This window comes from Pangasianodon hypophthalmus, chromosome 8 (assembly GCF_027358585.1).
Source record: "Pangasianodon hypophthalmus isolate fPanHyp1 chromosome 8, fPanHyp1.pri, whole genome shotgun sequence".
Taxonomy (NCBI): domain Eukaryota; kingdom Metazoa; phylum Chordata; class Actinopteri; order Siluriformes; family Pangasiidae; genus Pangasianodon; species Pangasianodon hypophthalmus.
The window spans coordinates 18,948,355-18,975,097 of record NC_069717.1 but is presented as its reverse complement, the minus strand read 5'-3'; the positions used below and the strand labels follow the sequence as shown (position 1 = coordinate 18,975,097).

Here is a 26,743-nt window from a genome sequence, read left to right as displayed (position 1 = left end):
CGTGGTCAGTAGGCGGAGACACTGTCACTGATTGGCCAATGCAGACCGCCATAAACAGTATTTATTGGTTGAAGCAAAAAAATGATTGACAGACCCCCCCCCCCCCCCCTTTCCGTCTTCTCAGTAGTCTCCGAGCTGCAGCATTCCACCAATTCATTACATCTAGTAGGCTATAATGCACTACAGTGGGCTTTGTTTGTAAACAGGCGTTTCATTCCATATGTATGCTATTTATTTGTGGAGTGTGCATTTTTTCCCGCCCAGCTGACCGGAAGTGATGTTTGTTGTGATGTTTCAGTGCTCTCCAGTAATCAAGTTGTAGATAATCTATTATAGAACAGATACCTATTCTTTCATAATATAAAGGTCAGGAAGTTGTCTAATATTGTGTTTTATTATTAATCTCTTATTGCTGCTTCCCAAACTTCACATTCATGGTAGTAAATTCAGTCATCAAAAGCCTTTATTTATCGTTTTTGGAAAAGAAATCGAGCCATACATCCCATCCAAGCTACAGGATCTCACCTTCAGAGAACTAAAAAGCTCTTAATATAGTAAACCTCTGCTCTCTTTTCAATTTATTTTGCTGAAGTCTGACTTATAATCCTCTATATTCTTATAACTCTTAAAAATTCTCACTCCTGTTTTTCTGTACTACTTATGCTAAGTCTAATACCATCAATACCATGATCTTATGATATTGATTCTTTATGTATTCTTGATTATTAGTGTGTCGTTTCCACTCTGGTGATATAGCTCTAACACAGAGCAGAGATCCTCAGCTGCACTGCCTTTTCTAATCCCAAGATGGCGCTCTTCGCCTGTTGCTTGATTTCTCATTGGTTCAGTGTGTGCGAGCTGCTTCATTTCTGCTCAAGAGTTAGGTGTTGTTTTTAAATCTATCCATTTCTCTTAGAATTATCTCTCCCTCTAGTTGTGTTGCAAAAAACCCTTATGAACGTTTGTTTGTCTAAGTTTTGTCTAGTTGTTATGTGACACTTGTGAATTCTATTTTTAATGATATTTATTTGTATCTGTCATGACATATATATATATATATATATATATATATACGTGTGTGTGTGTGTGTGTGTGTGTGTATATATATATACACACACACACACATACATATATATATATATATATATATATATATATATATATATATATATATATATATATATATATAATTATAATTATAATATAATTATAATTATATATAACTATATATATATATATATATATATATATATATATATATATATATAGTTATATATAGTTATATATAATTATAATTAGAGAATGGTATTAATTAGAGAAATTAGAGAACTTCTATAACATTTTCAGACAGCAGCTTCCCTTGGTCTGTATTTAATGAAAACTTATTTTGCATTAACACATAAGATAATCTAAAGTTTCATTAAGTGGTTGGTTCATTTCTTCTTAAGATTTATTTTATTTATTTATTTTTTTTTGATTTACCAATTTTTCTTAGAAAAAATTGGAATATGCAAAAAAAAAAAACCCTTATGAACATTTGTTTGTCTAAGTTTTGTCTAGTTGTTATGTGACACTTGTGAATTCTATTTCTATTAAGCATTTATGAATTCTATCATTTTCTGAGACCTAATGTTTCTAATGAAAAGTATTTTATTCTGCCCACTGACTCCTGCTGACATAAATCTTCAACATCAGTTTCATTGCTGGACAAAATTTGTAAAAAACATGACTGGGGCATTCTTTTTTTTTCTTTTTTTTTCTTTTTTTTCATATAGCTAAATGATTACATATTTATTATTCTATGAGACCAGTATAGCTATGAGTATCAGTATCTTTAGACACATATATTTAACTGTGGTCTGAAAGATAGTGTTCATTTAAAATCTATTATAGTACTTCGATTTTGAATCTAATGCATTTACCAATAAAGCAAAATTAATATGGCCATAGGTGTGTAGACATTGATGATTGGGGGGATGAAGGTCATTAGATGGAAGAAGAAATGACATTCCTGGGGAGGATATAGAGGGAAAAAAAAACAAAAAAACCCAGCCCTATTTTGTCAGAAAAAAAAATCAGACTATTTTGGCCCTGTTTGGAATCAATTTTTTTTTTTTTTACATACAAACTCATGCATAATGTCTGTTACTGAGATGATGAAAGTCTTACACAAATAGATCACTCATCTTGATGTCATTCTGGAAGAAGGAATATTGTTTCAGTGAAGATTTCCTGATGTAGCTAAAAAATATTAAAAATGCTCTTCTATCAGTTTAGCTGTTTTGGAATACATCAAATGTTCTTTAAGTTTAAAGATGCTGCAGATTAGATAATGCATAAAATACATAAATGATATTTTTAAACTAATATTGACTTTATAATGAACTGTTTTAATGTATTTATTTATTTATTTATAAATAATGGTTTAATGATTTTTTTTCTTTCTACCACACTGAAAAAACAAACAAACAAACAAACATAGATCGTAGTCACACTTTTCATTATGGCCACAGTTTTATGGGTCGTAGAGCTGTAGAGGGCATCGTAAACTCAATTATTCCTATAAGCCAGCAGGTCTGCTCTGAATTCTTAGAATAATTGTGTGGTGTTTTTTTTTTTTTTTTTTTTTTTATCACAATTGTATGAAATACTAATGATTGGCTTACTTTTCTGACATTAGGGTCTTTATCGTAACTCGGGGGCTTCTAAATCCATCCAGCAAAATTGATTATAATTTCTGAAAAAGTTTAAATTATAGAGATTATAATAATTAAAAAAGGAATTTCTAATTCAATTATCGGATTAAATAAAGTAGTCAGACATTCAAGATATGAGAAAATTATAGTATATTGCACTGTATAGTATAATGTAATCTTATGTAAAATAAATCTTATCTTTATACTTATATGTGAAAAGAAATCTGTTGTACTGTAAGAATAAAATGTGAGAATAAAATAAAAGCTATACTTGCATGATTTTATGTGGAAACATACTTACCTAAAATACTACTACTACTACTACTACTAATAATAATAATAATAATAATAATAATATAAGACCAGATTTAACAGTTGAACAAGTGATAAATATGTTACTATCCTATAAAACTACAGGTTGAAACACAATATGAAAATCATTTGTGCAATAATTAAGTATCTACTGAATTGAGTTAACTGTATTGTATTAAGTGGTACTGTAAAACCTGTAAGTAAATACATTAGATTCCATGTCAAATAATTATGTGAATAGCAGTAACAAGGACTTACTTATGTGGCAAAAAGTTTAATATAACACACAGGATATAGGTACAGGAGAAGGGTCAGTATGTTTTTTCCCATAAGTCAATAACTAAATAATTAAATAACTAAATACATGAATGAATGAATGAATGAATAAAGGAATGAATGAATGTTGGGGAAAAATGCGCTTAAAAATGCAATGTACTAGGTCAAAGAGGCATCTGTTTAGGATAATAACCCGGTATTGGTTGTAGAGGACTGTCATGTAATGAACTGGAATAAACAGATACATGCTACTATGTAATCTACCATGTAAGATACCGTCACTGGAGTTATGATAACAAGCAATGGTTTATTGCCTTAGCAATAGACCTCTTTGTGAGAAAGAATTAGAAAAAAAGCTAAAACACTGGAGTGTGTTAAATTGCTTATGTCTAATGCCTAGTATTATCAGAACAAGAAAATTGAGCAAATGACCAGACCTACTTATGTCTTTGGGTTTCATGCAGTTAGCACAGGATTCTCATGTTGTAAAATGCCATTTCTTTTTAATTGACTGAGGGATTAAAAGGCATTCGTCTTTAATGGCATGAGCCTTCTAACTGTTTATGTAAGCCTTTTATTATAAGCTATATTTGGACAAACATTTACAAATCTCTCACTCTTGTCTTATAAATGCTGTGTGACAGGAGCCGAGAGCTGAATATTCCTTATCTCAGGTTTTTCTGATTGACAGCAGGGCTTCAGGAGTGAATACCTCAGGGGTGAATATCGGATGGAGATCGGCACAGCGAGCAAAAGTTGCTTTGTCATCTCATGTGTTCTCAAAAGTGCTTCATGTTAAACTTCTCTCTACTCTGTCTCAGTACATCGCTTTCATTTTCCCCTCCTGTTCTCATTCTCCATGAAAGAAAGACACACCCACGGCGAAGCAAATAAGTAGCCAAAGGCATGGGTGATTAGAAATGGTTTTGTTGACCTCTAGGAGTGATGGTGGTATAGATAACATTTTGAAACAGGCTCGCTCATCAAAAGCTTTCTTGTTGAAGCAGTAATCTTGCTTGAAGTGGGGCTTTGTTTGCCACCACAGCCATTTACTTGACCGAGAATTCTTCTGCAGTAAACTAATGGGGCCGCTCAGGAGCGAGGGATCAGAGCTGAGGGACCCATGTGCTGGCCCAGGCCTCCAAGGTGCCTCTTGCCCAGATGAATTAGCAAATTCCCCTCTATCACTGAGCTTAACACAGTGTACAGGGGGAGTGGGTCAACTTTCTGTGCCGTCCATTAAGATGCAGAACAAATCAGGGAGCATTTAAAGCCATAATTTAGTTGATGAAAATGCCCATGATGGTAAGGTCATAGTAATTTGATCGACAGGGGCTTGTCTCTGATCAACTGAAAGAAGAAGGGAGAAAATCTCCACATTTTAGTCAAAGAAATTGCCTTTTATGATGCTTGGGGTTGCTGATGAGTGCATAAAAATGCCAGTGATGTTTGCTTTTGAAAGCCGAGGGCAGGCTGGAAAGGATTTCAGGCACACAGGTGCACCGCATTCTTGGCTTGGCAAGGCCTTATTACAGGGGACTATCACTGCATGGTGTTAAGTGATCGCTAAATTTAATGCCAAAAGATAGAAAACAATGACAAACGAAATTGTTGACTTGACAAAAACATTTGAATATATTACAGATTTTTAAATATCCACAAACTCCTTTAGCCTTTGTCTAACATCCAAAAATGTCTGTACTTATTCTATATAAAAAAAAATCTGATTCTGTAATCAAAAAGATCTAGCAATAATGTGAATGTGAATTTACATAGTTCTGGAATTTATTGTTTCTGATAACTCTAATTGTACACATTTTTCAGTAAGCAATACAATTTTCCTAGAGCAACACCTATGAATTGACCATTGTTCTTGTATGAGCTCGAGGAGTCCAGAAATACCTTGGCTGTCAGCACAGGTGGAGAACAATAGAGTCCCAGTCCTATAAGGACCAGGCTCAGCGATGGAGAACATACTTTACGATAGCAGGTGTTTGAGTCTGTCTGTACCTGCTCCTCACCATGGCTCTCAATGAAAGACTCGGATTGTCCAGGTGTGTAAGACCCTGTGTGTGTGTGTGTGTGTGTGTGTGTTGGGCGGAGGGAGGCAAATGGGGGGGGGGGGGTTGCTTGTTGGCATAAGCTTCTAGGGTTACTATTTGAAGGAATTCGGGGTTGAAACATACCATAAGGGAATCAGATTATCAATATAGTGGCCTGAATTAAATTTTGTTAAAATATGGACATTTTGAGATGAACTTGACTGTTGCGTCGCCATGTTTGCCAGACAAATTCAGCCGTGTTTGCCAGACAAATTCTAAATTCAGAAGGATTTAAAGATAATTACTCATGCCCTCCAAACATGAAGCTTATTGAGTTACTCAATACACAGCCTGAACATATTGGATCAGATTTTCTTACTGGTGATCAAGATTGCTCAGCCGTGATCTTACAGCTTTTTTTTTTTTTTTTTTTTTTTTTTTTTTTTTTTTTTTAGCAAGACAGAAAACAATAGACCATCATTGTATATCATTATGTCTTTGTTAACCTGGATTTGGAATGCTTTAAATAATTCCGGCAGTATGTAATTGTGTACTTGCATACTGTAATTATATATACTTTAATTATGTATTATATGCAATTATATATTTTTAAAAATGTATTTTCACTGATGTATTGAGATACACTACGTGTTTCTGGTGCACACAAAACAGTACAAATAAACAATACATTTATTTCCTGTGCATTTATGTCCCCTAACTGAACTATTTGCATGGGAATATATAGGGCTTTGCTAGTAACTGGGTTCTGACGGGTTACTGGATTAAAGTCGTTCTCTTGAATTAAATTAGACTAAAATCTTACACAGAATTTCACATAGTTTTCTGTGTAGATGCAGCTAATAATATGTCCAAAGAATTATACAGAAAAATTATACTGTTTCTGCAGCACAACAAACCCAGCTTAGTTCATCAAATTAGTGGTGCAGATTGGTGTTTTTAAAGGGTTAACATACAAAGCAATCTTAGGACTCGAGACCTTCATCACAGTGATGTATCATGATATCTCAGTTGCTTAAGAAATTAAGCCAAATTTTGTCAATAATAGCTGGAACTGGAGTGAACACAACAGAGGGGTTTGGAGATAGAGGGAGAGAATGAGTGATCCCTGGCATGCTGCAGGAGTAGAGAGAGAGAGAGAGAGAGAGAGAGAGAGAGAGAGAGAGAGAGGTATGCTGCCCGGTGCTTAGCCTGAATGAATGGTCCAGCTTAGCGGACCAGAGATCAAAAATGAGAGGACCAGCCCAGGCTTCACGTGGGCCTTTTGTCACTGATAAGTCTGTCATCCTCATTGATATTGGAGCAGTAATGGCAACTGATGATAAGCCCACTCCTGCGCTATTAAGCACATTTCTTATCCCTTGGCCTGCTCTCCGCGAGGGAAAAGAAGCACAAAGGGATCCTTTATGGCCCCTCAAACCTTAAACTTGCAAGCTGCATCCACCTGACCTGAAAGGCACAACTATTACGTCCTTTCCACAGACTGGAGAAGGAGGCCAAAGATGAGATCCATGTCAAAGGTCGAGTCTTGGTGCTACTCAAAATGAAGGGGTTCTGAGTGACTGGTGTGCTGAAAGAAGGCTATGGCAAAAATTACAGAAAATTGCCTGTTTTGTCAACATTTAATGAGCAGATTTGCAGAAAAATGACCCTCAACCATCCGCGTCTCCCTCACCTGTCTCGGCAGACAGCTAAAGAGATTAAGGCAGTCACAATTTGACTGACAAACAAATCTCCTCTGTATTTCTCTCGCCATCCCTCTCTCAGTATGCCTCTCAAGCAGCGATATTTAATATGATCTCTTTTTAATGATCCTTAAGTGGCTGAAATTACATCTCCTCAAAAACATGGTTTTGTTGGAGGCAGCAGAATAATGGTGGCCCAACTTTTGCTTTTTACCTTTCTCCTTTTTCTTTTTTCTTTTTTAAATTTGTCTGTTATGAAGGTGACACTAAGAAATACACAGTAATTTAATGGTGTAATATGAAGCAGTGAAAACAGCGAGCACAACAAAAGCTTCACAACAAGCACTTCTCAACTTTTCAAGCTTTGCCACGATGGGGGACAATTTATTTAAAATAACATTCTATTAAGTAAGTCACCCTGGCGGTCTTCCCTGTCTCTGTTTCCCTGAACTCTTAACCCTTTGTTGAGAATAGCCCACCATGGCCAGGGTTAATCCTGTGAAAATATTTCTCCATGCACTAAGTTCCCCAGTATGAGGCCCAGACAGTGTCTGCTCCCAAGACTGAGATGTCCCGTTTGTACTGGGGGGTAGCAGGAAATTTGCCTTCTAACACACCTCTCTGGAGTGATAAATCCATGTTTTAATGTTATTTTAATATAAAATGTTACAATTTGAACAATAACAAGGGAATGACTGTTTGTGGACAAATATTATCCTTATTTTGGGACTTAAAGAAGGTAAAGTCAATGATCACTGATCAACCAAAACATTAATAATGACTTAGCAAGAGGAATGAAGGAATAAAGAACAGGGAAAAGGAATAAGATATTTACGGGCGTCTCTTTTCTCTCTTTTTTTTTGTAGAAATGTGACATGATATGACTTTCCTCTGAGATATGGTTTGCTCGGTAGGATGAAAGCATTTGCTGGACTTCCAGAGTTCAGTGTTGCAGGCTTGCTCTGAGTGACTGCCTTCCCTATGACCTCTTCATGCTTCCTAGTCAAAGACATGCCACAATCCTGAGATTGTTGTTCTAGCCCCCGTGGCTCAAGTGTGTTTGTGTGTCTGTGTGTGCATGTGGAAGAACAGAGCTAAGCATCTTTCATTAGGTTATAAAACCTCAGAAATAAGATACTGACTCCTGCAATAAGATCTGGTAATGGTAACATGGAATTATGGAAATGGAAAATTGTCATTTTGTAAATAAGCACCTGTGATCTTTCATGAAAACCCCCTAGATTATAGGTTCAGCCCGAAGAGAGTTGGAGGGGGATGAGAGAGTGAGAGAGCGAGAGAGAAAGAGAGAGAGATTGTATACTGCAACAGCCTGGGGCAGTAGTAATATCTCAGCCATGTGGGGTCAGCACAAGGGGAGCAGATAATGAACTCAGGTGCTTGCCTAAGAGAATCAAAGCTAGTCTGCACTGTCTGTCTCATAACCCATGCCAGGCCATATTTAACCAGGCATGACCTCAAGCTGAGAAATGGTTAGATTTTTCTTAACCCTTTCTGGATGAACTTGCTAAGAGCAGTCTGGAGTTGCACTGAGCAGGTTAACCTCGGCACCTGCCCAAGATGACCCCTGACCTTATGGTGGTGTAATAGCACTTTAAAGAAAAACAAGTGGTTTTCGCGTTTATCATTTGGTGGCATGAATTTCCGAGCCATTGCCAAATTCTAAGTATGGCAAAAAATCATCTTCTTGAAAATGATCTGAATCACATTAACAAGAAGTCTTTATTTACCTCTAAAAAGACTATCTTCATTTTCCCATGCATGGCATGAGTGAGGTATAAGGGTTTCTCTTGATGATGTAATGCATGAACATCTGTACCATTAGGAGCAGAGAAAGGTTTCTACAACACAGCGCTGGTCTGTTTCCTGTCTGAAAAGCATATGGAGAGGCCAAGGAAGGAAAATTTGTGAAGGCTCCAGTAATTTTTCAAAATATATACAAAGGGCAAAAATATTAGAACATGTCTGAACAGGTTATCTCTTTGTTAAGGTACAGCCTAGGCTCTCACTGTGAGTTAAAATGTATGCCAAGTAAAGACAACCGGTTGATGACACCTCATAGAGTATGCAGGAGAAGGTGTTGGGCTCTGAGCCAAGGGCAGTGCTTCACCTAATTACCTTCAGCTTACTCTGACAAATTCTCGATTTCCGCTTCTAAATGGAGATTCTGGCTCTACAGTGGCACTTCCAGTGGTGGTTAATTTTCCCGAAATGCCCTTTCATCTAATTTTTCATCTCCTTAAACATAATCCTCCCTGCTGGTGAGCTGGCCTACGAGTAACAAGCCGATATGACCACCTCGGGGACGGTCCAAATGTGGACCAGCCAAAAAAAGCAAGGTCAGCTGCTGGAAATGTGTGTGTGGGTAGAAAAGTGGTACTTGAGCTTCTACCAATGTGTTTCTTGTCTCCTCTGGATAGTTTCCTCCTCACCTCTTTAAATGTTAGGGTGTTTGGCACAAAGCCCTAGGCAGCTCCTCTGGAGGGTCTCTGCTGTTAGCACTGAGGGTCACCGTCAACGATAAATCTCCTCTCTCTGCTACACTGGAACTTTCCACGGTTTCAAGGAATCTATTTACATTTCCTTCTTTGTTTCATTGCTTCCTTCTTGTGAGACATCATTGAATGAGGTTTGGTAATCAATAAAATCTTCACATTAATGGTAAGAGTCTTACTTACAAACGCTATAAAACCGTGGCTCTTGAGACACTGAAAATGTCCATTTCCCAAAAACTGTGAGGTTTTAAGTGTTTAATAAATAGGAAAGTGCAATGGGCGCATAGCTATAGCACTATTTAATATGTTCCCTGAAGATGTTTCTTAAAGTTGGAAGTGACTTGAAAGATCAGGAATTCAATTCATTCACTTGGCAGGGGTATCATATGAATAAAAGAAAAACATAATAATGGTAGAAAAGCAATTATGAAGAAATAGAGGAACAGAGCGCTATTGCAAGTTTCACAGAAATGACAAATTATGATGGAAACTCTACATATGCTGTCTTAAATGAAAATGCCTTCAAATGGAGTGTAACCTGCTGAAGATTCCACAAATGTTAGATGAATCACAGCCATTCAAAGTCAAATAGAGATTTCTGGATAAAACATAATGGCATGTTCTTATCCCATAATGTGATTGTGGTCTGAACCAAGGCTTCGTCTTTACATCCTGTTTCTGATGGAGAATCCTGGGTTCAGGGTCCTAAAAGTAAAGGATTTGTGTCAACACACCTACACAAGCTATAAATTCGTAGGCTTGTAGATGAGGGAATGCTGGATGTAGCCCAATGAAGGAGTAGATTAAGCAGGTGAGCAGTGTCTGTATTAAAAGACACCATTTTACACCCCAATTCAGTGCTTCCTATTGATTTGCATAGAGTACATGCACAAGGAAGTTCATCAGTGTGTTACTAGAAGGAAGGTTAATAATGCTGAAAATGAAAATAGAACGTGGCACAGTTGATACTGCATGTCAACACTGCATATCAAAAAAATCCAAAAGTCTACATATTGGCAAGACTAACATCAACGACAAGTCAAAGAGAACGAGAACACAAACATTTGAAAATGTAAGTTCAGTAAGTATGTAGGCCATGAGAGTCTGCAGCCAAGTTCCTAACTGTAGAGCAGCTGTTCCAGCTTGTGAGTGACAGAATGCAGTAGAGACAGAAAAACAAGTTTTACAAGTCACAAAATGTGCTGCTCAAAGTAAAGCTCACTGACAGCCTTGTAAAAGATCTGCATATTACAAAATATCCCTGTGTATTTTTGGGACAACACATGACAGTCCATATGCTGTCTTTTGGAACTATATTATGTTGCACCTTCACTGAGTGCTGTGCTGACAACCACTGTAGTAAAACCAAGACTAAGATCAACGAATGTGAAAGGAGACAAGCACAAAACCTTCTAAATGCTATCACTTTCTCATTTTAGATCAACCACAACTGATCACTTACAGGAAAAAAGAATTAGTCATTAAAGGAAAACCTCACCCTGAAACCCATTAGATATTTTTAGATAGTAATATCTGTGTTGTGTTTAGCGATCATGGTGCTTGTATGTTGGTTGGTGCTGTATTTTCATTATTCCTGTGAGAAATTAGCAGTCGTCTAATCCGCTGATGTCACGGGGGGCATTGCTAGCGCACTTACAATGGAGTTTAAAAGGAGAAAAATATTCTGCAATCTCAAACACAAGGCATAATGGCCAGGATTGCTCCTTAGCTCCTTAAAAAAAAGAGCTTCTTCTTTCATTCACTATTTTCCCGGAACGCTCATTGTCATATTATTGAGAAATCCAACACAGCAAACATTGAACTCAGAGTTCCAGAATGCAATGCAGCTATGCAAACCAGTTGTGCTGAGTTACTGCAGAAACTCGTCTCAGCTAGTTAGTGATATATGAGATGACAGGCACAGTGGTGTCGATGGCAGTATTAGCATGAGCTTTGGAGCCTGATCTCTTTAAGCAAGTGTACAGATGAGGAGGTGAGAGAGCTGGACAGACTAAAGGACAAAGCCCTGCTGCATCACTTTCATTAGATAGAGATGAAGCAAGAGCTTAATCTCATTAGACTCTTCTCTTCCTTAGAAGTCCTAACAGCTGAGTCACTGGCAGTCTTCAAACAATGTCTAAAGACCTACCTCTTCCTGAAATACTTAAATTAGCACTTTGTGTTCTTACTATAACCTCCCCAACAGAGTTTTTAGACTGATGGTATTCTTAGTCTGTGACCTAGTGAACGAGTATCAGGATGTATTTATTGATAGAGACTTCAAAAGAACTTCTGTAAGATACTCTGGATAAGGGCACAATACCATAAATGTAAATGTAAAATCTCCTCTGGCACCACTATCAGCAGTCATTGAATGGCATTGTGGGTAATGGGGGAAACCATTAACCAATCCCAATGAAATAAGTTAAAAAAAACAACTAAAAAACCTCATTGATTGTCATTACGAATAAATATGAAATATCTTGGATATTTCACTGACAATCACACGTTAATGATAGAAGTTAATATTAGGGAGATATTTATTCTTTGCCACCGTCGTGCTCATTAGGGATAAATCTAAATCTATAAAACGTTGCTTTGTGACAATGTCGACTGTTAAAAAATAAAAGAAAATTGAATTGAGTATTTAGGTCATTTAGGTCAGTGTGGTTTTTTCCTTCAGAACTGTGATTGTGAAAAGCACCTGTAGTATGCGCTGATCTGATAGCACGGCTAGAACCCTTGCGTGTTTAAACAGATGGAGATCAGGCCATCCATTTGGCCTACTCTTCCAGTTCCCAACACAATAACTTCCCTAAACAGACGAAAAATTCCGAAGAGAATATGTTTCTAATGCTTTAATAAAAGATGGGTTTGATTTGATGCACATTGCCCGATGGCCCATTTAAATCTGTTGTTCTGTGCCGTTTCCCAGATCATCTGCGATTCGCTCTCCAAGAGGGGCTGGGAGAAAGCATGGAAGGATTTAGAGAGATGCAAACCACATGCAGATGGGAATCGCTTAAACGTCTCTGCTGTTTGTTTTCTTAAACTTTTCGCTGACAGTGGCAAGCATACTCTGTATGTTTTGTGTCAGGCTGCATGCAGCACCCCTGTGATGAAGGCTGGGCATGACTACATCCAAGCATGTGATTTACTGATATTTTCACATTTATAATAAGGATAGTATCATAACTCTGTGTACCACAATTCCTCTTACATCCAAGAACTATTGTTTATTGCAATAAACCTGCAAACAAGCCGGTCCAAATACAAGTGTTGCTTTAACAGCTTGCTCTAAATATCACGAGCTGCTACGTGAGAGTTACAACAGTCATCAGAGCTGAGGATGTCTTGTGTGACTGAAGGAACCCAAGGGCTTCAGTAGTACTTCCTCATATATTATTTAAAATGACTAGAATAGGAAAGTGATAAAAGAAAGAAATCAATACTGGGAAATTGTAGACAAATCAATGCAGACAATAGCCTCAGTACAATCCCTTTGCTGGCTCTGATCGGTGCTGGTGATAAAGACTCACCAATTATTGACACGTGACAGCACTTTATTATTAACTATTGTATTATTAACAGTATTTTCTCTGTCTCTGAAAATGTTTCAATCCAATTTTAACACTCTGAGGGTCAAAAGGTCTACCCGAGCTATACCTAGTCCATACAGTAAACATTCATTTCTGGGTGAAATACACTTCTTTTAATAGTTATTAATAAGTAATATCCAGGCATATAGTTTGTAATGATGTTTGATTTGCAGAATAAAGAGACATCACTCATATATCAGACTGTCAGTGGTCAGATGTTTCCACTTGTCAGGGGCTCAGATTCTGGTTTGTCTTTTAATGAAGTGACAATTCTTTTTATGCAGCAACATAAATAGTCAAATGATACTATTTCCATTATTTATATTAGTAGAATAATAATAACGAGGTAAGGGTGATACCACAAATAATTCTGACAAACACCATAAACTTCAAAAAAAAAAAAAAAAAAACAGCTTTTCTCCTTCAAAAAGTCTGGTTTCTTCATTTCTTCCCATTCTGCCATTCGCTTCTAACTAATAAATCCAACTATATCAACTAGGACCTGAAGGTTTGGGACCACAGTTAGCTGACCTTGACTCACACCACTGTGTTGAATGTATATTTAAGGTTTCAAATCATGATATCTGGCTCAATATCAGGGCAATCAATACAAAAGTCAAAATGGATGCTTTAATATCTTTTCGACCTCAAATGTTGCCCTTGTATAGACAGACTAAAAACAGAAAAATGGCTTTGATATTTTAAACCTTTATGACTGGCCCCCCAAATAAGAGGTCTGTACAGTCAAATGATCACCTCTTAGGTGAAAAGATATTATTCTCAATGGTGTATAATATGCTACTGCTACACTTATGTAAATTTCATTTACAGTGTGTGTGTGTGTGTGTGTGTGATATATATTATTGAGTGATGCATTATTGGGTAAGTAAAAAAAAACATATTAGATTCTCAAACATTACTTTTGTAATAAAAATTAAATGTTGCAAAAAAATTTTGTATGTCAGTAATGTCATATATACAGTATATGATGTAATAGACCACTTTTCTGACAAAAATCATACTGAAGGCAGACAGACAGAGTCTCCAGAAGTACTGGGGCAGATCCTCCAAGCTGGTTAGAAAAACCTAGCAGCAGATTTCATTATAAAACTGCATAAAATGCATGTGAGACTACTGATGCATTTGTCATACCACGACACATGGCTGTCATACCAAATATTGACTTTGTTTAGTTTATTACTGTTTATGTAGAAAGTTACATTTCATTATTTTTGAAGGCATTTTTGCTTTACATCTAGTGCCTAAGACTTCTGCATAGTACTGTATATATATATATATATATATATATATATATATATATATATATATATATATATATGAAAACCAGTGTGTAGCTTCCTCCCTATCAGACCTTGTCCTCTAAGACAGGTCCACAGTGCTGCTCTTGTCTCAGGTGTCCTTTTAACCTCCTCCATTGTCCTCCTCCAGAATGAACTCTTTTGTCCAGTCTTTTCTGCAGGTCATTGCGAGAAGCACCTCTTAGTGTCTGCCATAATTCAGCACGTAACTCAATCTGGGATGATTCCTTTTGTCTCCATTCATCACATCATGGGACGGTGAACACACAGTATCAGTCCTCTTAAAAGGCCCCTTGGGAGACCTTGTAAAACTTTGTTGCTTAAATATTCAAATGCCTGTTAATAGGCATATGACTGCACCAAGAGCCTAGCATTCGATCCGCAGCCCAGCTGACAGAGGGGCAAAAAGAGAGAGGCAGATTATAATGCTGGAAAAGAACTTGATACTACAAAGAATCTCAGGTCCCACTTGTCAGGGAAAGAGATGTTTGAACTGAAGTGTTAAACTGAATTCTTCAGAAATCAGAAGATGTGAGATATGTTTAGGATGCATTCTGAGTGTGGGAGCGAATTTGCTCTCACACTCCCATTCTTCCCTGGACACACACACACACACACACACACACACACACAAAACAGCTTCTTGTGGATGATAAGCCTCACACGCCAATGAGCGTGTCTCATGTCTCAGTGTCATCATAGTCCAGTGAACACTTTAATGTGGGTGCCCTCACCACAAAGCATACTCACACACACATACACAAATACACACCAATACATTCATGCCACTCATTGTTCAACGAAAGAACAGCTGTAAACATATAGAATGCACAATAAAAACACACAGATGTGCTCAGACTGCTCTGCTTTTTCCAATAACAAACACGCAGGATCAGCTCCCTCATGGGACCTTTATTTTTAATTAAGGATTAAAGCAGCGAAAAAAGGAAACGAAGAAACAAAGGCCATTTTTCTCTCTCTTTCTCTTGGTAGCATGACCCTTTAAGCAAAGTACACTGAAGCATTTATAGGCAAAACATTTAATAATTTGCAGATTTTGGGAAACTCTATATCTCTCATCTTTCTCTCACTGCCTTTCTCACTTTAGTTTTGACCATACTAACATACTAAGACAGAAATATCAGACGATCATCTTTCTGACATGGCACACCCCAGTGAGCAAACGGCTGGAGATTCGTCCACCAGCCCCCATGCCTACCGCAGTGTGTCTCCAACATGGCCACACAAAGGGCACCTATTGTGCGGGCAATACCAGTTAGAGCTAATGGACAGTGACCAGAGATGCCCCTTCAGGTTAGACCGGGGAAAATGCATTCCTCCTCTTCAGAAGTCTGTGTCATCTTAATTACCGGCTTCATCGTCCACACCGCCATCATAAGAAAAAGTGTTTTTGAAGGTGGTATGAATCTGCATCGAGGAGCTGGTGATGTCTCCTCTATATTGTGTTACAGATGCCATACTATTGACTGAATGAGACAGATAATGATTCAGTGATAGGCATCTTTAAATGATATCCTGTCCTCAAATGAGGGAGAATTTAGAATTTAAAGGACTTAGAGCCTCTTTCTCTCTCTCAATCTCTTGTCATTTGGTATTCTGCTGAAGCAGCAATGCTCAGGATTTTGTCTGCATCAAACCAGAGCTCTGCTTCTCTCTCTCCATCCAGAGAAGCCACATCCGCTCCTGTTCTCTGTTTTAAAAGCACTGCGCTGCTTCAGAGCATTCTAAACAAACTTGACTCTGCATAGTTTGGTGAGAGGGCAATTCTTTCCCTCTCTCATATCAATTCTCTCTGGCTCCCGTGGACACTTTAGTTGGTATATGAGGGAAAGCACAGAACCTTTGACCCTGCTTTGAACCCTTTGTGTGTCTGTCTGTGTGTTTGTGTGTGTGTGTGTGTGAAATGCACTGTACCTCAGTCTGAGAGTGAGAGGCTCACAATGGCCCACATTATTACTATCGCCCCTGTGCGCCACAGCCTGCAGCCCATCCATGGCGACTCTCGGAATCAAACATAGCATGAGGCAAGCTGAGAGGGAGATGAGTCTAGACAGGGAGACTCATCATGTTTTACTAACACACACACACACACACACACACACACACACACACACACAAGAGAGAGACGCAAGCGCAAGGGTGTCAAGAATGCACAGTGCATCAAACCCCAGCCCCTGCACTTCTCCATCCCTGCACCCTGTCAGCCTCAGGGCTCATACACATCCGCGCTCTGGAATTCAGCATGTTGATCAGGCACGGGCTGCAGCTGGGATGGGAATTTCTGCTCTTGGCCCACTCTCCTCTTCATTGTCTCAGCCTGTGGAGTTCAGTCTGCTTTTATGATCCTCTAAATCAAACACTCTATTTCTGTTTGTTTCTCTACGGGTCAGCGGTTATTTTGTTAGGCAAAAGGTAACGTAGTCCACTAAGCATTGGGAATGATTGCTCTTTTGCAAGTCATTACTAGGAAAAATCCCTAGAAATACATGCAAATTTAAAAGTCAAAGAAGAACAGGACCATGAGGTGACACAAACAAATGTGAACCCATTATACTTTTCAGTATTGTCCTTTATGAAACAAGTAGTAGTGTTATTTTAAAGCTTTATTTTAGATGGTTAATTTTGTGTTTTCAAATTCAAGGAGGAGCTCACCACTTCCTCTAGCACCATTCCAGCCTAGTTTCAAAATCAAAACATGTAATTTAATAGCACAGATTCTTTAGAGGGGAAAAAAAAAGAATTTACAGACACTAGGCGAAAGGTGATTTTACTGCTGTGGTTGACATCCAGTTACTCAATCAATTAAGTGACAACCCATGTATTATTTCCAGGTCTTTCACATTTATCTTGAAAAGAAATAAAGGAATAGAGAAGTGCAAAATTTGGTGCTGAACAGAAGAAAATACCATTAAAAATTTCTTGCATAGATTTATCTTGGAACATGAAGCTTATCTTTATGTTTCTATGACAAAAAAACTCCGAAAAATTATATATATATATATATATATATATATATATATATATATATATATATATATATATATATATATTGTAATAAATATAGAGTACTGAAAATTGAAATATTCAAATATTATTTAGGCGAATTACAAATTACACTTTCACCATTATGCTAATGTCACTTACTTCAGGTGTCTACTGAAGACATGTAGCTTAAAGTTAAAAAATAAAAATTATACTGTAAATGTTAGTTGTAAGTATAAAAATACAGAAACAAAAATCTTCTTATTATAATTTCCTTACAGTATCACTTAAGAATGACCATATCTTTGCTGCAGCATATAAATAAGGTGATTTAATCCATCACTCAGGTTACTGAGAGGTGAAGGATACTAAGGGCTATTTCTAATAATAATGATTTTTAGAAGGCTATAATTGAAGGCAAGCAAATCATTTCCACACATCCATAGTTCATCAGTCTATTCTAGCCGCTCTTCGGTAAACATGTGTCATTGGAACTAATAAAGTTATCAGTACAATTATATATTATTAGATTACATACAAATTAGATCACGGTCTTCTGCATCATCTGTGTCATGCTCGACGTGTCCAGTAATAAATAGACACTTCTCATAGCACAGTCTCCTTTCTGTACATTATAACTGTTTCAGTAAAAGTGACCCAATAACACAGTCAATAACTGACTATAATGACTTCTTAAAAATCAATAGAAGAACAGCAGTATTAACACTGGTGACTATTTATATAATAGACCACTTAGACCATAGATATTATTTATTTAAAAATATATTTATTTATAGAAATTGTTGATATGTTTATTTATTTAAGAATGACATTAAATAGTAAGGGATACTTTTAAATAATACATGGATAACATTTTAATTGACCTAATATGTGTAACTTTATCATAGCTCAGTGATTTATATGTCAGTGATTTAAGTCAAATGCTTCAAAGGGTTTGAAAAAATAGTATAAATCCTTATATTCATTCAAATTTCAGAATATACTGTACTTGTGCAGTGAGTAAACATATATCTATAAATCAGGAATTTAAAATTTCCCTAAGCTCATACAAAGACTGATGTGTAGGGGGCAGTATTGAGCTGAGAGACTTTTCCCAGTCCCATTGTACAGTTAGTGCAGTTTACCTTCTACCTTAAGTTGCAATAAGACACTGCTCTATCCTAACATGACTTTTACACATCATCTTATACTAACTACTAATATTCACAATGCATTGCAAATGATCATGCCTTCATTATTAAAATGCGTTAGGACATGAAAGTTTAAAAAAAAAAAAAAAAGATTAAAGCAACCAAGCCCCCAATCATACAACGCACCACAGCTTCAGCCATTCACCTACCACTCAGAATGATAGACAGTCAAAGTAGTTTTGCATTAATTAAGCTGAAGCTGCTGTCAATCACCAAAAGCACTTAAAGGCAAAACGCAGACTGTAGCTCACTCTAGTTTGGGTACAATTATACAGCAGCAGCAGCAGCTTTAGGTAATAAAGAGGTTTGATTGGAGAGAGAGAGAGAGAGAGAGAGAGAGAGATGGTGGTGGTGGAGAACCAAGACAGTGGCAGCTCTGATGTTGACTCGATTGGACACATGTCATTCTCTGCATCAGAGAGACTCCCTTAACACAATCCATGCTGACTGAGGCACATTTTAATCATATCTGGATCAATTAAAGTCCATAGCAGCAGAAAACATCCCACTCTCAGCTCTCACCACTTCCTCTAACACCATTCCAGCCTAGGTTTAAAATCAAAACATGTAATTTAATAGCACAGATTCTTGAGAGCAAAATAAAAAAAAATGAATTTACACACACATAAAGTAGGCGAAAGGTGATTTTACTGCTGTGGTTGACATCTGGTTACTCAATTAATTAAGTGACAACCCATGTATTATTTCCAGGTCTTTCACATTTATCTTGAAAAGAAATAAAGGAATAGAGAAGTGCAACATTTTCAGGCTGAACAGCAGCAAATACCGGTAAAGAAATCCTTGCATACATTTATCTTGGAACAACAGATAAGGTAAGATAAGCTTAATGTTTCTATGAAAAGAAATTAAATGTATACTTATGTGTGTATGTATATATATATATATATATATATATATATATATATATATATATATATATGTTTATACACACACACACAGGGTGAGCAATATATATATATATATATATATATATATATATATATATATATATATATATATATATATATATATATATATATATATATATATATATATATAAGCAGGTTCAACATCTGCTTCAGGAAAAAATAAAAATGCAAATACCAAAAAAATAATCTGATAAAAGAAACATATAAATACATCAATTTGTTTGTTTGTTTATTTGTTTACATTTAGAGTAGATATATATATATATATAGTAAAAATTACAGAATGTTTGGGACAAATGTCCTTCATCAGCTGTAAACTGCTTGGTTTCACCAATCGAAAATGGTTAGATAGATAGATAGATAGATAGATAGATAGATAGATAGATATTTGTTTGTTTGTTTGTTTACATACGATATGTCTGTGTTTGGTGTGTATGTGTGTGTGTGTTTCCTGAAATCAAGATGGCAAATGACCATATCCTTTTTGGTAAAATTGATAGATGATGAACAATAACTGTGTGTGTGTGTGTGTGTGTGTGTGTGTGACAGCTCCATAGGGAGTCAGAGATGCAGGTGGTAGCTGCCTGGTGTCCTTTAGTTAGAATGCCCCGACGGCCGAGCCTAAGGCTACTCTCTGTGCAATAGTTATTGTGTCTCTGTGAGGCTGCTTGACAAATGCAGGCCATGGCACTCATCGAATTCAAGCCCTGCTGCAAATGGATGCTCCCGATTCAATGCCCACCACCATATGAGGCAATTTGTAATGGACAATGACTTTAAATGGTGCTGGGAGTCTACGTTGTGACAGCACACACCCACAGACTCACAAAGACACCGCAGCACTCACAGAGGAACATTTCTCTCAAAAATCTTCATAAGTAAACCTCTAATCCAATATGACTGGAATATTCAAATTATTGTTAGTCAAATAGATGTGACTAGTAGAACTGCATGGCCTCAGTCATAATATCAACAGGATGCCCCTGTCATCGAGAACCACGTTGTTCCGTACCCTACAATTGCTCTCCATTTGTTTGTTTCATGTTGAATTATCAGCATGGTGAATTGGGGGATTTTGGAGGTGAGATTCTTGCTTGTAAAATTGTACCATCCACTTTGATGTGGTTCTGACTCCAGGACCAGGCTGTAAATAAAGTAATTTAAAACACGCTTGTAATACTGTTATTTAGGTTCGAGCAGAAAACAGAGACTTTATTGTTTATTACGAGGATTTTTGATGATATGGTTACTTTTGACACCTTCAGAATGGCCATTGTGTAGTGTGTGTGTGTTTGTGTGTGTGTGTGTGTGTGTGTGCGTGTGTGGGTTAGTCAGCCGGGTGGACAGGCTCTAATAAGAAGCAGGGAAGCGGTGGTGTGGGAGTCAGTGTGGTGTGAGGTCAGGGCAGGTTAACTATCAAAGATGAGTGCAAACCTATCCCTGTGGAACAGAGTGCTGGAAAAACATTAGCTTCATGCCGCAGCTTACCTCCTAAAAAGTGGGAGTTTTCTTGTGTTAATTAATCCAAGACACTCAGACCTGTTTTTTTTTTTTTTTTTTCCTGTTCCATTATCCCAGAGAGTTCAAGCCCGAGACCACGCACTATTGACACAGCCAAGTCAAATCAGTAACCAGTGTAACCTGCAGCTATTTTTCATATATATATATATAAAAAAAAAGATTTTCTAATATTTTTAATCAGTACTGCCTGCTGGATATAAATATGAAATGATATGATAAGATGAACTCCAATGCAAAATATCTGTCGCAGTATTGATTCTGTGTGTGCGTAAGTCCGAAATTTTATTAAATTTGATTCGGTGCAGTCCTTCTTCACTCGTTAGTTTAGACAGGAACCAAATTTTTTGCCCAAATCTCCAAGATTGTTCGATTTTGTGTCAGAATGCGCCTTACGATAACAAAGACAGAACACTTTTTTTGGTCATTTAGAGAAAAAACTGTTAAATATAAAGATTTTTTTCCCCCATACATTTAAAGTATTGTAATAGCCTTGTATTGCTGCTTACATTTCCTCTGGTAAGAATTTCCTCTGGTAAAAAAAAAACATATTTATTTCCCTAACAGTTTATTGAAAAGTATCTAAAAAGCATGCAGAAAATATACATGGTTAACCATGAATAAAATCCAATAATGCATATAGTATAGGTCTCACAGAAATCCTCTTTTGGAGACTCGGAGTAACACTGAATGAAACAGATAGGCCGCAATGTGATAGACAGTAAAAAACCATATAAAAATAAAGACAGATGTGAAAGTTCAGCATTTTGCTTGACTGAAATTGCCGCAACAACAATGTTGTCTAGACAGCGTATTTTATAAAATACTGGCGCTGTCAAGTTATCATATTAAATCTGAGTCGTGTTTCCAAATATTATTGAGTGTAATGCACAACTATGTCAGAGCCAAATCAACTTTCATCTTGATTTGTTTTACAGGGATGCAAACAAATCCAGGACAGACAGGAGTGCACAATTCTTAGAAATGGAAAACAGTTTACAAGAATCGAAAGAATCGAAAGGTTGGTTGTGAAGGTTGACCGTTAACACACAAACAAACAAACAAAGAAGGGAAGAACTAAATAAAATTTAATGCTGGTGGCTATGTATTTATTTGGTAGACCATTTGTTTTTTCTTTAGTGTGGTGAGACAGCTGTCTCCAGCATGCTGGTCCTGAAAAAGACTTCCTGAGGTCCTGCATCAGTGCCACCCATGACACTGTTCTCAAAGAGGAGTGTGTGGGGCTTCTATCTGACTAGACCCTCCTTTCCCGCCTCCCTAACTATTCAACTGATGATGGAGGATCTTCTGGACTACAGCTGACACACATGCACTGTTATTCATTGCAATTGTGGATTCTCTCATCAATTCTCAAATGAGAATTTTTCTATCTGGTTCGTCTTGATGCTCTATTTGTGCTTGGAGCTTTCTGCACTTTTGACATCTGCTGTTATGGATGGTCCCACATGGATACACTAACTAAAGAATTCACCTTCTCGAAAACACTGGATATTTGATTCAGTGAATAATCTCACCTGGATACTGTAGACTTGCACCCAGTATCCACTGTCACCCAGATGAGGATGGGTTCCCTTTTGAGTCTGGTTCTTCTCATGGCTTCGACCTAATGTCATCTCAGCGAGTTTTTCCTCACCACTGTCACCTCTGGCTTGCTCATTAGGGCTCTAAATCTACATCTGGATTTCTGTAAAGCTGCTTTGTGACAACATCTATTGTTAAAATGACTATGCATATCAATTTTACACACAAATAAACTTTAAATTGCACACAAATACAAACTATTCATTTATTATTCTTAAATGAATAGAAATAGAATTCAGTATTCGGAATTTTTAGTATTCATTCGTACATGCAATGGTCCTGACCTAAATTATTACAAATAATGTCCAGCTGTGAGTAAAGCAAAGGTCAGAACACATCTAAACTTGGTTTGTGATTTGTCATATGAAAACCCCGCAGTCTGACCCTACTCAAAGCACTGGTTAACCACAGGTTTAACATATGGTGCTTTTGTGGTTGAAAAAAGCAAAAATCAAACGAAGGAACAAATGAGCAGGTACCAGAATACACACAACAGAAAAGGAAATCTTTTAAATGAACTAAAAAAAAAATAGAACTATTGACTACCCATAGTTATTTCATCAGGAAAGACCATTCATGAAAAGATATACACTATGTATTATTACATATATATCATAAACACATACATTCATACACATATATGTATTATATATAGTTATTCATTTACTTAGCAGACTTCACACCAAGCCAGATCTGAACAAATATGCAGCAGCCTCACCCTGTATATTGCCAATTACAGAAGAATAATACTCTGCATAAAATAAAATAAAATTAGATGGCACAGTGGAGCAGCGGGTAGCATTGCTGCCTCACAGCTCCAGGGTGCTCGGTTTGATCCTAAGCTTGGATTACTGTCTGTGTGGAGTTTTGCATGTTCTCCCTGTGGTGTGCATGTGGGATTCCTATGGGTTCTCTGGTTTCCTCCCACTTCCCAAAAACACACCAATAGGAGGACTGGCTTTGCTAAATTGCCCCAAGGTGTGGATGTGTGGATGTGTGTGTGTGTGTATGTGTATGTGTGTGTGTGTGTGTGCATGGTGCCTTGCAGTGGACTGGCGCCCATACAGGATGTATTCCTGCCTCACACCCAGTGTTCCCAGAATAGGCTCCGGATTCACTGTGTCACTGTTGAGGATGGAGCTTTTACTGAATATGAATGATAAAATAAAATTGCGTTGTGCAAGAAATGAAACAAAACACACTATTGTTATATATCAAGTGCATAAGAGAAGCTGTTGGCAAAATCCGTTCTGTGAAATGTAGGAGATCTGTACCTGTAACTCTCCATCAACTATCGGTTATAAAGTGAAAACAGCTCATTATCAAGTGCTTAGCAGAAAAGGTTTATAGAACTGGTATGAAAGGGGGGACATTGGACATTTCCTATCTCCTGTTTCATGTCAACCTATCAGCGCTTGAGCGACAGGAATAAAGGGCCTTGTGACCAATCCCCATTAAGGAATCCTTCAGCGCTTCAATCCCATTGGGTATTACTTTTCCAGTAATACGAGTGGCTAGTGAATTTTCTGGGCTGATTAGTTTATTGTTTCAGAGAACAGCTCCTCCTGCTGAGATGATTAACCATGTGAGATCAATTTAAGTACAAGTTTTGTTGAAACATACTCACCCCCTTCCCATCACTCATTAACTCAATTAGGAGACCATGACATCACCCACAGAGGTAAGCTGGGACATAAACGCTAAAGATGGGTGGCACCTGTCTGAAGCCCTGTGCTAGAGCCACTTGATGCCACAGCAACATAATCTGCAATTTCACTGTGATCATATTAAAACTAGCATCTTCTATTAATGTGCCTCCATTCCAATAGCTGTCGAGCTGCAATTATGCCATGTTTAAGGCCTCCCCTTCTGTGAGAATCCCGCTGGCCAAAGAGAAAATCCTGACAGAAGACATAATGAAAGAAAGACAACATCTTTAATCTTCACTCCAAATAGTGATTCAGTTACACTGATCACTTGATGCCACATAATAATAGTAAAAAAAGAAAAAAAACCCTGACTGTCCTTGTTGTAATGTAGTGTGCTCAGATTTTGTCTGTATATGCAGTAGTTTTCCAGATGAATGTTATATTTAAAATATAATGCCAAATAGGACTTTGACATTTAAAATGGAATATCGCATTATAGCATTGTACTTGAACAAAAAAGTATACTTTCTTATTAAAAGTAAATTTCTCATTATGTTTTTTTCCCATACTGATTATGTCAGTCAATGACTATCTTGATATAATGATAGCCAAGACCATGTAGAAGAAAATCCATGAATGCAAATGTGATCCTTTCTCTATATGGAGACTGAAGTCTATTTATTTTGTACAGTAAGTCTGCAATATGTAATGGCGTCTTAGAAAGTGCATCTAATGTCTATATTTGCTAAGCACTGCTATTGATGCAATGCAATAACTTAAGACAAGGCTGCTGTTTTTTTAAAACTAATATCCAGTAATACCCCCACTTGTTTGCTGGATCTCATCCAATCCATGATGCTAATGACCCTTCCTCCTTAATCACACACTATAAACAATTCCATGTCATCAGGGTGCCTACAAGACTGCTAGAGTGGTATACTGCGCTGGTGAACATGATTTCATGACAAAGTCATGTGAATTGGAATGATTTTTTTCATACAAATGACTTTTTCATAGGCATGAAATCATGCGAATATTTACAAATTTGTGTAAGTTTCCTTTCTCTCTTTTCAAAAACCTTGAAACTTGATGTCTACCGGCAGTATCCTTTCTTTCTTATCAGCTCCAATATCCCCACCAGCCTGGTTTAACCACTGATACATCTGTTATTAACTCTTTTAGTGACGACACAATAGTTTCTACAGTGAGATTTTCCAGTTTGGCCACGGAGAAGATGGGCCATAGCTCTGCAGAGTTCATTTCTCTCATTCAGCTCATTGATTTACTCATCAGCTACATAAGGAATAAAACATACTGGGGCATGCTGTTAAAAGAAAATAATCCACAGGGGTGGTGTCGCATTACCACCCTGAAGTTGATTATTTTCCAATATTTTATATTTTACCAAAGCCCTCTGTCCTGAACACTTTCTTGCATTGGAAAACTTAAAGGAAATACCTTAACTCTGATTGTTACAAAGCAGTGACACTGGAGACTCCTTCCGAAAAATATTGAATACACATCACATCAGAGAAAACTTTAGCATATCAACAATTATACACATTTTTAAAAATATGTTTATATGATGTGTCCAGTATACAAGTCCTTGTTGCTATAAAAATAAATATAGAAATATACTACAAAAATGTATTAGAACAAGCACATTAATATCAACCTGTGATTTGCCTTGCAGCTGGAACTACTGAGAGATTCGAGCTGTTACAGAAAATCAATCAACATTTTCTGACCAATCAGAACTGAGAATTCAACAGATCTGAGATATAATTACAGATCTTAATCTAGGTATAATTATGAGTTCATCTTTCTTCCTTCAGTATGTTAGAAGAGAGATCATGCGTATCTGCGTAGGGGTGGATCTTCATTATCTGAGCTTGACGGCCCTGCTTTAGAATCTTCTATGTTGTATATAATTCTATATAATTTTCCTCATGGCCTCAATTCCCTCATGGTCCAGTCACCTGAGGTTTATATAGTGCATACAAAATTATACATTGTATTTATGTTTCTTTCAATGTCCATTGTTCTGACTAAAAGTAAAAAACAACATCTGTAGATGTTAGCTCTGTATATTTACCTCAAATGTATAGACCACAATCTTCAGACATTTTGTATTTGTTAGACTCAGAAAGGAAAAAAAAGATCAGGTTCCATGAGGACTAGTCTATGCTACAACTACAACATTAACTAGTTGTATACAATAATATAGGATTGATTTCAATATTCAAGAAGTTATAATTTCGTAATTATTGTATGCACACGCTCCTTGTACAATGAAATTCTTAATTTGCTTTTCACAGACGTTGCAGTAGAAATATAATAGAAAAATAATATAAAATAAATGTATAATTTG

General features: G+C 36.9%; 1 long non-coding RNA gene across 1 annotated transcript in view; it reads left to right on the top strand.

The window, feature by feature from the left end:
* The window catches only part of LOC117597777 (uncharacterized), a 28,169-nt gene extending 4,747 nt beyond the window's left edge, over nucleotides 1-23,422 (top strand). Inside the window, exons 2-3 of the long non-coding RNA XR_004578526.2 lie at nucleotides 22,060-22,142; nucleotides 22,262-23,422. This is a non-coding gene — a long non-coding RNA (uncharacterized LOC117597777). The remainder of the gene's footprint in view (nucleotides 1-22,059; nucleotides 22,143-22,261) is intronic.
* The last annotated feature ends 3,321 nt before the right edge of the window (nucleotides 23,423-26,743 follow it).